Raw genomic sequence first — 14,037 nt, 5'->3', positions numbered from 1 at the left:
TGTGTGTGTGTGTGTGTGTGTGTGTGTGTGTGTGTGTGGTTGTTTTGTTAATTCTGTTAGGTATCCCAATTAGATTTCCAATTTTGTGGTTCAATATATCTGCTTAGTTCTCAACCTAATTTAAGCTTTGTTTGGTTCACTTGCCAATAAGATCTTTCATTTTCTCTTAAAAGATAAAAAACATAATCCACACAGATTCTGGATTTAGGGGTTTTCCTACCTTTGACCAATAAGAATCAAAATATGAATGATCTTTCAAGTCGTTTGCAGAGACGTCTAGGGGTCAACATATTAACTAAAGATGAAGATATGGACTTCCAGTTGCAGAACTTCATGCTGTGGCTCCCTCTTATTTGTTTACCATTCTCCATGGGAAACCTCCGAGGAACCAGAAATTGGAATGTAACTGACAGAAATCCAATCAGAGTACAATATGTCCCAATTCTAACATTATTACTCTTGCTGCCGCTTCTGTTGTTTATATCCCCAAGGACAATGAAGGGCCACGCTAAAATCTCATCCTTCTGTCTTCTTCCTGTGTTCTCGGTTGTAAGAGACTCCGTGTACTCAGAAATCTCTGTCCAAATTCTCTTATTAATTTAAATGAAATGATTAGGGTTGTATAGTTAGACCTCCTGGTTATTCGTCCATCCTCCCATAACAGTTACCCAACAGTACTATCTCCAGGCTCTAGAGGAGGCTTACTCTGTACTTTTCTTTTTCTTGCCTGGGGCTACCATGTAATCATCTAGTTCTGCAGCCACAGATTTTTAAAGGAAAAAAGATACTCTTTATGATATAATTTAGAAGCTCTGAAACTTCAAGTGTTTTGGAAACGGTGAGCTCCACTTGTAGCATAGAACTTCAATCCCCTCTGGAATCATCCAGAGCCTTGCTGCTCTTCTTATCAAACCTTACTCTAGCAGTAGTTTACTGAACTAGGGCTGCTTTGTACTACTACTGGGGAGCCTGGAGTAAGGTAACTTGGTTTTCCATGTAGCTCAAAGCCCTTGTGATGAAGGTAAACCCAAAGGAGATTCAGAAGCTGCTATGATAGCCACAGATTCATGAAAGCACTTCTACTGAGCTGTGCTTGGAGAAGAAGGTGGAAGAGAGAATGCTGCACCTTCATTTAAAAAAATTTTTAATTTTAGTTTTAGTTTTATTGTCATATAATTCAGAAATTACACAGTTCAATAGTTCCCTTCTATTACGAAGAGTTGAGAATCATCACCACAATCGATTTCAGGACATTTTGTTCATTCTTGCACTCATTGTTATTAGCTCCCTATTTACCCCCAGCCTCCCCTGCCATACTCTGTAAGGAACCATTAATCCAGTTACTGCCTCTGTTGATTTCCTTATCCTGGACTTCATATACAGGAAAAAAATTTTACAAATCAAACAACAGAAAACTAGCAACAATAACAAAGTAAAAGAGGAAAACTTCAATAGAAAAGAAAACAAAAATTGTTAAAAACTAGAACAAATTTAAAGTGGATCCAAAGGGAAATGAAATGAAAAGTTATTCTATTTTAACCTAACTGCATCTGCAATAATCCCTGGATTCCGCATTGGTTAGAGGCGATTCACCAGACGCATAATCCCTGTGTAAACTCTGCAAACAGATTTTGGGCTTCCATTGCCATCCACAGGCTTCTGCGAACCAGGTGTTCAAAATTTAATCATTGATATTATTCCCACCTTAGGATTTGGATTTTATTATTTTAAATCCTTGGATCACACAGGTGGGTCTGCTTCTTCCCTGTGGACTTCAGTTGATGTCTCACTTAGATGGCTGCATGTTTGAAGACAAGACCCAGATACTATTCCTTCTGATAGCTGGGCACATTGTAATTTCTTCACTTTGATATAGTGCCCATCTTCAGTTATCTTTATAAGTGTGAACATTGAGCAGGACAGTGTTATAAGAAATAATTTTTCTTAGAGTGAGGCTAGAATTAAGTGTGAGTCCAAAATCCATTCATCTAGCTTTGCTTTATATATGTCTCTGGTTCACTTTAGAGACATCGTTGCCATTTTAGGTTAGAGATCATTATCAGTCAATCTCTAGGGAATAAGGTGATTCTGTTGATAGTATCATTAATTTAGCCAATGGTATAGAATTTAAAACAGTTGATAAAAGGAAATCATGTGATATAAGCCAGCTATGAAATGAAATACATGAATTGTTGACATATAGATTAAACTCTTAAATGCTGGGACACTAAACCATCAATGGGGGTTGGTAGTAGGGGAAAATTTTCAATAATATTCATTCACAATGGCAGAACCATGCCCATCAGATTAATATATGCCATAATAAAGCAAGGGAGGTGTATGGTAGTTCATAATGCACCCTCAGGCCAGAGATTAGAACCAAAGTCCAACGACCACCAGTTCTAGGTCCTTGGAATAGCCGCCATCTGCTTTCTCTCACACTAGGGAGTTGTTGCAGCCTTAAGTCCAAGGGTCACAGAGGAGAATGCAGTAATGCCCAGCTCACTTAGTGTGGTGTCTTACATTCAAGTTCGTGTGGTGTGGGCTAGGAAGGATGTTGTGTGCATCGAAAGACAGTCTAAAGTCCTAGTAGTCTAGAGCAAGCACATGGCCTGGGCTACCAAGAACTGGATAGAAACTAGGTCAATAGTGGCCAATTAGGAACATAGTACTGGGCATATTCTTCCCTTGGATTCCATATAAGTATGGTGAAGTGTTTGCTCCTGATGAGAAGTTGGCCCTCCCATTTTCCTACCAACAGAAATGTAATTGCCACACCCACTTCCCCCATTTTGACTGGAATTTCTAGTTGGTGACCTTTCCCCCTTTAGTAAGAGTGTCTGCTGTTTTCTGGTGACCTTCGCACACCATTATACTGCTGTAACTGAAGGGTTTCCTCCAACTCTCCCCACCCCCACAAGAAAAGTGACACCAGCCGGGGCCAGGTCTCCTCTGTAGAAGTGGTTTTGAAGATGGACTTAGAGAGGAGGTGGTCTATGTTTCATGACACAAGGAAGACTCGATACTTCTTTGCTTGAGAAACTGGATTAAAAGATTACATGTCCTGGGAGCTGGCCTTTATCTTGGTTTCTATCCTTACAGTCATGGGATGTGTCAACATTTGAAAGACACTCAATGTAATCCACCACAAACACAAGATAAAGAATATGAACCACGTGATCATATCGATAGATGCAGAAAAAGCATCAGACCATATCCAACTCTCATTTCTAATCAACATGATAGGAATAGGAGGTGTGTCAGGTCATGTTGACAAGAGAAACCCATTCATTGAAATTCAGATGTATGTAAGAGAGAGGTTTCTGTCAAAGAACAATTGAATATTGAGAAAACTTTCCAGCCCAGTTCAGATCATGTCCATAAGTCCGATATTAGCCATATGTCTGATACTAGTCCATAAACTCCTTTTTAGACTCACACAGTACATGTAATGATGCCCAATGCCGAAAAATCACAGGTCAGTGTGTGGAAAGTCTTGTGAATCCAGAGGCAGTGGAAGCATCTCAATGCTGGTGTGGGTCTCCATGTGGCTCCTCCAGCTCCAGAGCTCTGGCTACCATCAGAATGGAATGTAAAGCACAGAGAGAGTGCAGCACTCCTCCAGGAGAAAGAGAGGACGTTCCCAGAATCTTCATGACACGCCTTGCCCAGAAGGAGGCATATCAACCTTGCTTGCTAAAAGAAAAGAGGACCTGAAATGTCTATTGATGGAGAAAATGAGGAGAGCTTCCAGTATGGTTCGCATTACATATAATGAGAAAAGAAAATCCTCACAACAGGACTATCTGGACAACACAATGATACATGGAGAAAATATTGAAGGTGGCACGGATTTCATTTTACTTGGATCCGTAATCAACATTCATGAAGCAGCAGTCAAGACATGAAATGATGATGACATTAGACACATCGCTCCACCTTTTAAATCACGAAGTGTGCCCTTGTTCTGTTTAAAAGCAATGCAATTATAAATGGACAAAAGATACCCACACACAAAGAAAGTGTTTTAACATGATTACCACCAGGAAAGTACAAGTTAAAGCACAACCAGATATAACTCAAAAACCAATTGTGGATACCAACGTATCGTCGCCCTATAGATCAGACTTTCTAAACGGGTTTCTGAGACTGTCATTAATTAAAGTAGCGGAAAGTGTCATCTTCTCCCATGGATCAACCGGTGCCTTCAAATTGCTGGCTTTGCAGTTAGCAGCACACTTAGTTCCCTGCTGTGCCACCAGGGCTCCTCTTTAGACATCGATGAGAGTGGCTAAAATGGTGTAGTAGCAACACCAAATGCTTGCAAAGATTCAGAAAAACTCTTTCATACTGGCTGATGGAGTTCTAAACTATAAAATGTATCAACGCTAGAAAATAGTTTGGCAGTTGTTTTTTTTAAAAAAAGGGCAGAGAAACTCAGCAATTGCACCCCTGGGCATTTATTTCAGAAACATGACCACTTAGGTTTATGAACAACTTGTACAAAACTGCTTGTGTTAGTCTGGGTAGACTAAAGAAACAAATCCATAGACACACATATGTGTATGAGAAATAAATTTATATACAAGAGCAATTGAACATTGAGAAAACATTCCAACCCAGTCCAGTCCAAGGCCATAAGTCTGATATTAGCCCATATGTCTGATACCAATCTATAAAGTCCTCTTCAGACTCATGAAACACAGGCAATGAAGCCAAATGCAGGACAATAACAAGCCAGTGGATAGAAAGTCCTTGGGTCCAGTGGCATTGTAAGCATCTCAGCGCTGGCAGGGGTCTCTCTGTGGCTTCTCCAGCTTCTGAAGTCTGGTTGCGTCCATGTGGCTGGTCTTCTGCAATGTCTCCCAGGTAGTAGCAGAGAGAGAAAGAAGTGTCTTCCACCTCCAAGGAAGAAGTATCAGATTTCCCAGAATCCTCAGGAGAAGGCCAAGCCCACACCGCAGTCTCATGGGCTATCTCCAGATTGACAGCCTAGACTCCACCCCTACACTCTGAATCCTTAAACTGACACCAGATTAGGTGACTACCACAATGCTCATTGAAGTTTGATTTGTAATAGCCCTAAATTGGGAACAACTCAGATGTCCTCCAATAGGAGAGTGGTTCACAATCTGTAATACGGTACCTCTGTGTGACAAAAGGCATCCACTCCAGATGCGAACCACAACTTGAATCAATCTCCAGGGGATTTTGCTAAGTGAAAACAAGCAACAAAGATTACAATCCATCACAGGGTGACTCCATTTACATAAAATTTTGAAGTGACAAACTTTTAGAAATGAACAAATTAGTGGTCCCCAGGAGGTAGGGATGCAGGTGTAGGAGGTGTGGAGATAGGGTAGTGCTGCAATAATAAGGTAACATGAGGGATTCCTGTGAACTGGAATTGTTTTATATTTTCACTGTTAAGCAAATACAGAAAAACCAACATAAGAGGAAATTTGATAGCACTAAATGCATACACATAGAAAGGTCAACGAGTAAAACTAGGTCAATATGAGTTAGATAAATGGGATGTAAATATAGTGTTGTAATACGTTACCATCAAGGGACACTGGATAAAGGGTACAGGGAATCTACAGTTTTCTCAAAAAGTTTATTTAAAAAACGATACTTTAATAATTATTTCCTCAGGTCAATTCTATAGTATAGTCAATCGTTCACACATATATTCTTAGTATTGTACCTGCCTCTAGAGCTAAAGAAGCCCTTGTGGCCCTGTCAGGTAAATATTGGATTGAAAATTTGATGGTTCAAGCCCACCAACTACTTTGACAGAGAAAGATGAGGATCTTTGGTCCTGTAAAGGTTTGTAACGTCATAATCCTTATATAGGGTTGATGTGTTAGGGTGGGTTCTCTAGGGAAATAAAATCAATGACACTTGTATGTGTTGTATCTTGAAAGAAATTAATTTCAAAACATGGCTTTCAGAGTTGTAGAAATAAGCAAGTCCATTCTGGGCCAAGTCACGCTTCTCCCAACTCATTGAAACTGATGAACTGGAAGGAGGAGGATGAAGCAGAGACAGCAGTGGGTATATATAGGCTGCTGGAGGCAGAGGTCCAAAATCAGCTTAATGAATCCACCATTGGTAGTCTGCTGATTAGCAGGTGACAGACAGGAGATGGAGGAACCAGGTACAAGACTCAGCTCCAGCAGAAGGTGAAGGTCAATGACAACTGGGCTCTGTTCAGTCTCTAAGGTTTCTGACACCAAGATGTCATCAGGCTGCGCTGCAATGCAATTGATAGGTTGGGCTTGGCTCCTACCTTTACCCAGGAGTGTCTAGTTGACATAATCCATAACCATCCTGGTCATGATGAGTGGAGATTAACTCAATGGCCATAGGTTTTGTTGGGTTTTAGAGTGAAGCACATAGCCTCAAATATTTTAGGTAGACCGAGAATGGAATGGATTTTTCCATAGACCTTTTCCAGACCATGTGTGGTGAACTTTCAAAGTGTTGAATGGTCTTTAATTCCCTGGAAATCAAACATATTAAGGTGGGATGTGGCTGTCCCTGCCCAAATGCATTGTCTACTTTGTAGTTTTTCATCTTTGAAAGCTGCTGATAAAGATGGAGGAAAAATAAGGGGATTTCATTTTTTTAAAATCACTATATTTTAATTCCATTGTCCATAAATTTACAAAGCCTCCCCATCTATTCTTTTGCTGAGAAATCTCCAAGAGTTCTAGTGACCCCAGAGGTGCAAGTATGGTAAACAAAGTTCCCACTACCATCAAGGGCACTACAGCTCCTAGCAACCTTATTCAGGGTCTCTGAGACTCTCAGTCTTTATAGGCGCAGACTGCTTACTCCTTTTCCCAAGGCTGGTGGGTTTGAACCCTTAATCTTAGTGTTATTAATACCCATACTGTGGGAGAGACAAAATATTAAGAAGTTTGATTTGTGTAGAAGAAGCAACTGCACATATTATTCACAGAGGCTAGTAATAAATATTGCCCCTTTATAACATGTTACTACCCTTGCAGTTGCCTTTGCTCAGTCTACACAGTCACATGACCTCTGTAGCAAAAAGACCTTCTGTGATTTAGGCATCGGCTGAAGGCCTGCTTTGAGAGCTCTAGAATATGCCATTGATTATCCACAGAATCTATTTTGTGACTAAATTTTTCAAATGATCGCATGCATTTACCCTGGTTCATCTTTGCTCTTGGCCATGAGAATTTCTGGCAAGCTGTTTGCCAATGAAGCATCATTCCTTTTCGTTATTAACTGGGGGCTCAGGTGAAGGTTCTTCCTTTCCCATACCAAAACCTACTGTTCAAGAGACATGTCAATTGTAATGCATTTACTTTACCAGTGTTTATGAGGGTGGTGATAATAACATTTATTGTTCATTTCTCTCCCTCCTTTTCCCACTATTTTCACTCTGGTTGATTTCTTTTTCTCCAGAGAACAGCCCAGACAAGGACACGTCTCTCCTGCTCCCACAGCTGCCAGTTAAGTTTGTCAGCAGAAACCCCAAATAAAGTTTCTTTCAAAACGAGTTTCTCCCTGCGACAGTATTTTGAACCTGCGATAACCCCGTATTAGGAGAATCACCTCTGATACAAATATGGGCATTGTTATCCACAAGCAAATAGCAAAGCAAGTGTGTTGCCATTGAGTTGATGATGATTCCAAGCGACCCTCCAGGCCAGAGTAGAGGTGCCTCCTAGGCTGTGATCTTTACAGAAACCAGTCATCCCACCCTTCCTCTTCACGGCAGTTAGGGAGTTAGAACCTCTGGCTCTTTGATTGGCAGTCAAGTATTTAGCCAATGTGCCAGCGGATCTCCAAACGTTCTGTATATAAATATGCTTGTGTGTTTCACAAGCTTCCCCAGGGGGTTTCCTGCTGTTTCACTTCTTCACATGTTTTCCGTTTTGCTCTGCTTTAAGGTGTTTTCAAGTGTCATGCAGGGACTTCCTTAACAAACATGGCCACGCCAGCACATGTATCTAAGTACTTTATTTCTGGGCGACCATGCTGTAGAGAGGTGATCTCCCAAAGGGAATACCGGTGGCATAGGTCTTTCTACGGATCTAAAGTTAGAAGTTATTCAATTTTATTTCTTTCACAAATACTGTGTTGATCTCCTTGATTGCAAGGCACTGGTGGGAGAAAACAATACAACAGACATAGCAAAAAACAAACAAACAGAAAACAAGATCTTCTCCTTAACGAACTCTGCAAGACATGAACAGGGTTTTTAGTCGCCTGGAGGCCATTAAACCAGGAGGAATAAATGCTAAGATGGTTTCCTCCATGAATATCTCATCTTATGCATCAAAGCAGGAACACAGTGGGGGGGTCCCAGAGTGATAGCACGTGGAAAAGTAACTTCTTTTCCTTAAAAAAAAAGAAAGAAAGAAAAAAATCAGATCGCATGCAACAGGTGAATGGTACCCTCGGCTCCTAAACTATCTGGAAGGAGATGGAAAGCTGTCTATGCCTTTGCGCATTGTGCATGTGGGACTCAAACAGCTAGGAGCACAATAGTCACAGTGACAGTGATCCCCCACTGACTTCGGGAAGCTGCCCCAGTAAAGATAGAGAACCCTCTCTTTCACACATGTCTTCACCTGACCTTGTACCAGAGGGACTCCAGTCTGTCTTAGACGGTTCTCTACTGCCTACGTAGGCTTGGTTAGATAGACAGGAAACATCTGCGGCGAGTGTTTGACTGGTCATTAAATGCCCTCATGCCTCTGTGGCATGCCACAAGGAGTGCAGTGTAGAGGTTTTCCTTCTGAACACCCTAGGGCACTGGAATCAGAAATCTTGGTGCCAAGCCTGAGATAGTATCTCTTTAATCTCAATGACATTTAGATAAATCATTAGGCTACAGATTGGGGGTGATAGTGGGATGTTCCTAAGGCTAAAGTTGGTAGCAGAGGCGAGGGGAAGACTATTACAGGGCTTGTTTGAAGAACTGTCTCCCCACAAACTCAAATCCAATATCAGTGTGGTAGTTACATCATTTTATAGAATGTAAGGGTTGAATTTAGCCTGCAAATCAGGTTGCAGCTTGATGACCTCATTTGGAAGTGCCACCAAGATAAGTAGCTCGCTCGCGCTTGCTCTCACTCTCTCTCTCTCTCTCTTTCTCTCTCTGCCTTCGCCTTCATGCTGGTGAGCCACCCTGAGACCTGTGCGAGACCTGGATATGTGCCCACCACCATTGAATCCACAAGACTTTGCACCCATTGGCCTGTAGTTTTCCTGCATTATTGCATGTGATTTCATGAGTCTGAAGGAGGGTTTATGGACTATAATTGGACTTATGGACTTGGGAACTTGAGTTGGTCTGAGCTGGAATGTTTCCTTGGTATACAATTCCTTCTTGATATAAAGCTTTCTCTTAAGCATGAGTGAATTTGTTTCTGTAGTCAACCCTGCAAAACACAAGTGGAGATAATCACCATGATTATGTAACTGTAACATAATAGTGGCATTCAGTAGCTACATAAAAGGCTGTTTCTCCTACCATCCTTGACTATATACACTCCCTATGAAGTGATTAACAGAAAAAAATTGGTTATGGCTTTTTTTATCCAGCTATGTACGTTAAGGGAATACAACTGGTGTTTCGGTTTTTCTGTCTGTTGCTTCAATTCCTCACACATTCTCCCCACCTCTCTGTTCTGCTCTGTGTGTAGAGTAGACTCAAGGAGACTGCATCTCTGAGCTTCCAGCCTATAACTTCTGATTGGATGTAATGGATAAAAGGTATGGAGGTCAGGCGAAGAAAAACTTCAGAGTATTAACCCTCACAAGCACACTCTTCCTATCGCCCGTCAGTTTGTGGTCCTAGTATGAATTGAGTATTACGATGGGTCTAGAAATGTACCAATGTGCCACGGGTACTTTAAATACCAGTAGGGTCACCTCTGATCAGCAGGCTTTAATGGAGCTTCCAGACTAAGACAGACTAGGAAGAAATTCATTTTTTTAATTGAAAAATTGGACCCAAGAAAACACTGCAGATAACAACAGAATATTGTCCAATGTAATTCAACTTCGGTTGGAGGTCGCTAAACTGCACAGAGGCTGGGACTTGGGCACACCAGTGACTGGGAAGATGGTTCACGACTCGGCGATGTTTCCTTCTATTTTACATGGAGTCACCATGAGTCACCTGATGGGAACTAATCACACCACCCCACACCCTTTCCTTCTCTAAACAACACAGTCCCAGAGATGATGAAGATACTCTACCACTGTAACTAAAATTGCATGATGGTCTTCTCATGATCCTGATCTCATCCGAATAGGGTGGCTCCATTTTTCCCTTGCTCTTCAGGAAAAGGTTCATAAAAATGGCGTATTTCTGTGATTTGTCACTAGATACCTCAGTATTATTGGACTCTTCCACTCTGTCCAATACTCTTCAGTAAGCAAAAATAGCCTCTGCCATTGAGTTGATATTTACTCATATTAACAATAGAAGGCAGAAAATAACTTCTCCACAAGGTTGTGCGGCTCTGAATCGTTGCGCAAGCAGACAGCTTCATCTCTGTCCCGTGGAGCAACTGTTGAGTGCCAATCACTGGAGTTCCTGCAGACAGTCCAATACACAGCATGCTTCACCGTCCGGGCTCCTGACCTCGCTAACAGTCCCTTCCTAAAACAATCCCCACATACAATTCAGTCGCTGGGCTAAATCTGCCTTCCCTTTATTAGGACTCAGTTATCACAGCTTAGATCACACCTGTGATGCCAAATAGGGAAGGGAAACTGATATTGGGCATCTGGGTGAGAGGACTGCTCTAGTTCTGTGCAGTAAGCCTTCTTTCCAGCGAGTAGATTACAGAGGGGAGACAGTAAGAAGAAAGAATTCATTCTTCACCTTTCTTATGAAAAAGAGTCTTTACTTCTTTTATTATTTCTTTTCCTTTTTTTCATTCTTAAATTAGGACATTGGAGAGAAAACGGAATCTTGCCTCTGAAAGAATAACCATGGGTCACAGCGTGTGCTCCTCTGATGAACTTGGGAAATGTCAGTGTCTCTCTGAGGACCTGAGGGGAATTTTTGCGCTTGAAATGTCATGGACGAGCGTGGCTCACAGAGCAAGGTGGCAGGGAGTCATCTCGGATGTATGCAGGCTACAGGGACACTATCAACAGAGATGGGCCACAGCATACTCACCGCTGGTGGAAGCCAATCTCTCTAATCTCCCCTGCCTTGCCCCTTTACCTTTATATCTCCTTTATCTTACCAGCTCTCCCTTTCATGAATAACTTGCCAAATGATGTGAGATCGTTGTTTTCCTTTCTAAAGAGCCAGATCTTTTGCTCCTGCTAAGAGTCATGGAAATTATCTTTAAAATTAATCAGCGCAATAGTCAGGAAGAATTCCGATGTGCCAGAGAGCGACGGGAGCATTGTTTATGCATCTTATTTTAATTTCCTCAATGGCAGTGAATTTGTTTTGCTTTGGTGTGGGTTTTTTGTTTTGTTTGGGCTCTGATAAGTTGCAGGCCTGGGGGCTTCTACGAACTCCAATTACAGTAATTCCAGACACAACTGGAAAGAAAATAGAGCCTATAGGTATCAAAAACTGTTAATAAGAGACTCCTGGTCTGTCTCTCTCACCTTCCTTCCTTTCCCCCCACTCCTCCCCATTAATCCTTACTTCATTTCTTTCTTTCTTTTGGACAGTTTTATTTGGAGGAGAAAGAAATCATTGTTTTAAAAATATGTAGTATTAAAGAGTCATTCCCAATAAGATTCTGAGAGGAAAAGAAGATAGTAATTGAATTCCTCAATACAATTCAATGGTGAGGCAACCTTAATTGAGCATGGGTTGCTAAACCCAAGGACATCAGACACTTGAAGCTGGACCTAAAGATGCCCTGTCCTTCCCTCCTCAAAGGAGTACAAGATGCACAACCGTAGGTGAGGCCACAAATCCAATGAGTGTGGCTCTTTGCTTGGGGTGATCTCTGCCTTTGCATTGGTTGATCTACAATTGGCCCTATCAGATCGAAGAAACTCTAACAATTGTGTCACTCCCACAACAAGCCTTACTTGACACATTCTTTTAATCCGGTTCCATCTGTTCTATTACGTGTCATTCTGCCTGATTGGTTCTCTCTCTCTTCTTTAGACCTCAGTTCATCTAGGACACATCGTGCTGCCTTTGTGCTCAGATTCCTTCTTGCGGCAGTAGATTCTGTAAGAAAAAAAAAAGAATACAATGAAAGCTCAGTGAATCCTTGTTTCATAAAAGATCCATGAATAAAAAACAGAAGAATTAGTCTTGCTCTCCTGAATGTTTCTAACACTCCCTTGCAGACTGTATAAGCCCCCAAAACATCCATTTCTCTTGCCCGCTCCTAGAAATATCCTCAACATGGAAACTGGGTCTCCCTAAGTAAGCCAGGACAATACTCATTATTACCAACACCCAGACTTCTTGTCTGGCAACTTGTGTCCAGTCATACTAAACCATGAAAATGCCTCCCCACTCCATGCCCCCTCCCTTAATCAATCCTCTTTCTCCTTTCTTTCAGAAGCTAGCGAGCACTTTTTTTCTTTCTTTCTTTTTTAAATCTACAGAAACTTTTTCTCAAGCATCGCCTCCTCTGAAGGTCCCTTGCCTAGACGTAGTTTTTAGCTTCCTTGACCCCCCTACAATTTGCTAGCTGCTGCCATCTAGTCAGATTCAGACTATGCACAACAGGAAAATAAATAAAACATGCTCCCCAGCCCTGCACCAATGCATGGTCACTTCCAACTCTGTTGAAATGCAATCAAGTTTTCTCTGGCTGATTCGCAAAAGTAGCATGCCATGTCTGTCTTCCTAGTTGATCTCAGTCTGGCAAATCAAGACAACAAAGGCACTGCCACGGAGCTGATGCTGACTTATGGTGACTCGACATGCTACCAGGAGGGACTAGTCTCTGGAGAAGGATATCATGATGGTAAAGTGGAGGGGAAAGGAAGAGCAGGGGATGGATTGACCCAGAGGCTCCAACAGTGGACTCAAACATGACGCAGTAGAGAGACTGGTACAGGGTCAGTCCATATTTTGTTCAGTTGTACATCGGGTCACTATGTGTTGGAACCCACTCCATGATGTCCACCCTAAAATAGAACAGGGTCGAACTGCTTCTTAGCCTTTCCAAGATGATAAGCCTTTATAGAAGTAGATAGCCTCGTCTTTCTTCCAAAGAGCTGCTGACAGGTTTGAACCTCTGATCTGTAGGTGAGCCATTCAATGCTGCGCGACAGCACCACCGCAGCTCCTGGATGTTCCACTGAAATCTCTCCAGCCTTGTAACAACATGCATGCTTCTAAGGAGTGTCATTGCTGGGAATTGAACCTGGTGCTCTCACGTGGAACGCTAGCATGCGACCAAACTACCATCCAATTCCCTTCTTTTAGTAAATCTTCTTTATCTCAGTAGATCTTTCCTTTTTCTCCCAAAGTTGATTACAATAGGTTGTACAAATGAGGCAGGCACCGTCTTTCTCCTTCCGCTTCTACTTTCTAACTACAAATGTATATCCACTTGTAAAAAAGTGTGTCTGCTCTAGCAGATTGTCTGAACAATAACTGCTCAATATTTGCTAACTAAATAAATGGATGAATTGCCAGTCAAGAAAGGAAAGCAGAGATTTCTCAATATTTTTTCTTCTATATTGATTTTATTATGCTTCCTTATCACAACACTAATGTTTTTTCTCTGTACAAAAAGTGGCAATTACTACACTGGATATTTTCTATCAGTTTTACCAAAACTTTATTTTTTTAAATTATACATGAAATTGAATGATTTCCTTAAGTTTAATGTCCATCTGTATATTTTTTCTGAATAATTTACATCTTTCTTTTATCCATTTTATTGCAGTATTCAATCTGTTAATTATTAATAAATGAAAAATCAGCTAATAAAAAATTGCAGCCATTTTTTCTGTTAGATTTTGGAAATTTCTTTTCTAAAATTAACTCACTCTTTTATGTCTGCTTATTTTGAACTACATACTCTTTTTGAAGTATAT

Source organism: Echinops telfairi, unplaced genomic scaffold (assembly GCF_000313985.2).
Source record: "Echinops telfairi isolate 266 unplaced genomic scaffold, ASM31398v2 ScPeMD7_2010;HRSCAF=2546, whole genome shotgun sequence".
In the NCBI taxonomy this organism is placed as follows: Eukaryota; Metazoa; Chordata; class Mammalia; order Afrosoricida; family Tenrecidae; genus Echinops; species Echinops telfairi.
The sequence above is the reverse complement of the archived record's forward strand: the minus strand, read 5'-3'. Positions refer to the sequence as shown.